Source organism: Anas acuta, chromosome 1 (genome assembly GCF_963932015.1).
Source record: "Anas acuta chromosome 1, bAnaAcu1.1, whole genome shotgun sequence".
In the NCBI taxonomy this organism is placed as follows: Eukaryota; Metazoa; Chordata; class Aves; order Anseriformes; family Anatidae; genus Anas; species Anas acuta.
In genome coordinates this window covers 26465954-26470158 of record NC_088979.1, presented here as the reverse complement: position 1 = coordinate 26470158, position 4205 = coordinate 26465954, and positions in this window count along the sequence as shown.

Below are 4205 nucleotides of genomic sequence, written 5' to 3'. Positions count from 1 at the left end.
CAGTTATACATGAATTTAAACATCAAAGAAGCTAATTAGGAAGACAGAAACCTACTTCATACCTCTTCACAATTTTGTTTAGGTTGGTCAATTCAGACCCAATATCACCGGTGAGCAAAAAATCACATGAGCTCATTTGAACACTGTCACCTGCCAGATCCTGAGACAGTGCTCAGTATCTATGAGCAAAATTTGTGTGTGTCCTACAATAGGTTGAACTGTGGATAGAATTAGTCATGCTAGTTGGCAGAGTTAACTGAAATTTAGTTATTTTTCTTTCAGTGTGATACTGATTGACTTTGCTTTTAAAAATTTAAATTATTCATGGAAGAACTTATGAAAATGAATTTCAGCCTCTTGGTTATTTATGAAATGTCCATTATGACAATGTGCAGCTTGTGATTAATTGTTGGAATATTCTTTCTTACTTCTGTTCTCAAAATGAACACTGCAAACTCTTTAAGCAGGAGTATAATGCCAAATGCACTGCATTTCCAAACATCACTTGGGGGTGAGGAAGAAAGAAATCATCTAATTTTCACTGAATACAGTATAAATATGTGTACACCAAACAATCACTGGAATTCTTGTGAAGATGCCGATACAGTGCTTTCAGCTTATTAATTAGATCATAGGTGAGACTTGTTGAAAATTTGAATCATGGTGGATTGAAAAGCTATAGGAATTTCTACAAAAAATATAAAAAGAATGAAGCTTGAGTTTTCTTAACACAGAAGACAGCACAAAAGTATTTAGCTGAAATTAAGAATCAAACTGAAACTCGGTACAATTAATGATGAAAAAGAAGAAAAAGAAAAAGAAAAAGAAAAAGAAAAAGGAAAAGGAAAAGGAAAAGGAAAAGGAAAAGGAAAAGGAAAAGGAAAAGGAAAAGGAAAAGGAAAAGGAAAAGGAAAAGGAAAAGGAAAAGGAAAAGGAAAAAAGAAAGAGGAGAGAAAAAGAAAAAGAAAAAGAAAAAGAAAAAGAAAAAGAAAAAGAAAAAGAAAAAGAAAAAGAAAAAGAAAAAGAAAAAGAAAAAGAAAAAGAAAAAGAAAAAGAAAAAGAAAAAGAAAAAGAAGGAGAAGGAGAAGGAGAAGGAGAAGGAGAAGGAGAAGGAGAAGGAGAAGGAGAAGGAGAAGGAGAAGGAGAAGGAGAAAAAGAAAAAGAAAAAGAAAAAGAAAAAGAAAAAGAAAAAGAAAAAGAAAAAGAAAAAGAAAAAGAAAAAGAAAAAGAAAAAGAAAGAAAAAGAAAAAGAAAGAAAAAGAAAAAAAGAAAAAAGGGGAAGGGAAGGGAAGGGAAGGGAAGGGAAGGGAAGGGAAGGGAAGGGAAGGGAAGGGAAGGGAAGGGAAGGGAAGGGAAGGGAAGGGAAGGGAAGGGAAGGGAAGGGAAGGGAAGGGAAGGGAAGGGAAGGGAAGGGAAGGGAAGGGAAGGGAAGGGAAGGGAAGGGAAGATATCAGGAAAGAAATGTTCAGACAATTGGGCTTCTCTCTCTGGTAATTCATGCCCCAAATTCAGGCTGCTACAAAAGCTTAATCCATGCGCTCTGTCTTTTTCATTTTAAAAGAATTATTCACATGCTTGAGAGCTATTTCTAGATTTGTGAATTGAAGTAGATTTAAAAATTTATTAGCCAACATATTTCAGCTTACATTTTATTAAACAGTGAAGAATTTAATAAACTGAGGCTGGTGCTGCCTTATCAGAGGCAACCTAATGGAGGGTAAAAATCTTGATGCTTACACTGAACCCTTGAGCTCTGCATGTACTCAGTTCAAACCCTAAGCATCTCTAGCTGACTCTTATACGGAACATTTAGGTACATGCTTACCTTTCAGTGAAAATGCTAACACATAACAAGGGGAAAGTCTTGTTTAATTAACTCGATTTCCTTTTATGAATTTCCTTTGAAGGTCACCCACGTAGGTGACCAAGGGAAGACAGTTAATGTAATCTTTTTGGATTTCAGCAAAGCTTTCAATAAGTTTCCTATGGCATCCTTCTGGACAAAATGTCCACCATACAGCTAGATGAATATATAACATGTTGGGTGAACAACTGGCTGATGGATCAAACTTAAACGATTAGTGTAAATTAGATTACATGTGTCTGGTGGCCAATCACTATTGGGATGCTGCAGGGCTCAATTTTAGGGCCAGTTTTCAACAATATTTTTTAAACGATCTAGATGGTGGACTGGAATGCATACTAAGTAAATTTGCAGACAATACTAAATTAGGAGGAGCTGTTGACTCTCTTGAGTGTAGAGAGGCCTTGCAGAGAGGTGTTGACAGTTTAGAGGGCTGAGCAATCACCCACTGCATGAAGTTTAACAAGAGCACAAGTGTCAGATTGTGTGCCTGGGATGGGACAACCCTGGCTGTGTGTACAGACTGGGGGACGGAATGCAGGAGAGCAGACACATAGGAAGGGATCTGAGGTTTCTGGTCCCAGCAAGCTGAACACGAGCCAGCAGCGTGCCCTGGCAGCCAGGAGGGCCAACCATACCCTGGGGTGCATCAGGCCCAGCACTGCCAGCCGGGCGAGGAAAGGGATTGTCCTGCTCTGCTCTGTGCTGTGCGGCCTCACCTCCAGTACTGCGTGCAGTTCTGGGTGACACAGTGTAAGGAGGGCATAGAGCTATTAGAGAGTGGCCAAAGGAGGGCTGCAAAGATGGTGAAGGGTCTGAAGGGCAAGATGTATTACAAGTGGCTGAGGTCCCTTGGTTTGCTCAGCCCCGAGCAGAGCAGGCTGAGGGGAGGCCTCATGGCGGCCTGCAGCTCCCTCACGAGGGGAGCGGAGGGGCAGGCGCTGAGCTCTGCTCTCTGGGGACAGCGACAGGACCCGAGGGAACGTCGTGTAGATGGGACAGGGGAGGGTCAGGCTGGGGGTTAGGGAAAGGGTCTGCACCCAGAGGGTGCTCGGGCACTGGGACAGGGTTCTGAGGGCAGTCAGCGTGATTTGATAAATGGTTTGATTTTTTGGTGAAACCAGGAGTTGGATTTGATGATTCTTGTTCCAACCTGGAATATTCTATGGTTCTATGATTTTAATGATATAGGTAAATGGGTGTGAAATAATGGATATAAATATGGCAATGAAATATGTAAATAGGTAAAGGAGGAGCTTATAGCTTTTACTTTCCTGGAGATTTTTTCCTGCAGATTTTGTATAGTGATATCATAGGGATTAAAAGACTGAAAAGTACCCAGGATGGACAAGAATTTACCGATTGCCTAACAGGAAAGAATTGCCAAATGCTTTTTAGTCTTAGTTTCTTTTCAGCAGGTGGCACTGTGAGAACATTTGAACTCAATTCCCCAATATATTCCATATTATATTACAGACATAAATTAGTCCTTAACATTGACATCTGACATTCCAAGAGAAATGTCTGTCTTTTTTAAAAGATTCTTGGAATTAGTGGGAGAATATAGCAACAGAAAAATCCAGTAATACACCACTGGTCTGGGATACTTCGTTTTTGATTACTTCAAATATATCCAGTAAAAACAGGGTTATTTTAAATTAAACTAATTTTTTTTTTTTCCCACGTATCCATAACATTTTTATTTTACAGTAATTTGCCCTGACTTAAATTTATTTCATGCACTTCAAGAGAAGAGAGAATACCAAACTGAGGATTACATTTTCTTGCTGGATATTTGACTGATCTCATGCAAAAGTGTGAACAGATTTGAGCCAGCCTATCTATCACTCTCTATTAAGGATTTCTTGGAAGCCTGTTGCTATACTGTCTTAAGCCTTTATGCATTGATAAACAGAGTGGATATGAACATTTGGCTTTTGATTAATATTTGGCTTTGATCTCAATCTTTCAAGGATTAATTTAAAGCTGAATACAAGGACACTTAAATCCATTCTCCAAACACCAATTCAGTAGCCAGTTTAACCACTTCTTAGCTTTTCTGATTCATCCTTCACCTCTCTCATTTCTTTCTCAACCATCAGTGCTCCAGTTGCTTCCCCTTACACTAAAGGCTTCATCTACAGTTCTTCCATCATTGTTTGTTCTCAGAAAGCTCCAGCATCTCTTACTTTGCTGTTTGTTTTTTACAAGTTTCACAGGAGCTTATGCAATGGGATTGTAGCACAGTCTGACACTCTTTGGGGAACCAAAGATTATCTCCGGATGCTAAGTAAAAAGCAGATGTTTTAGGATTAAAGGTGAAGTGAAAGAATCATCCTGT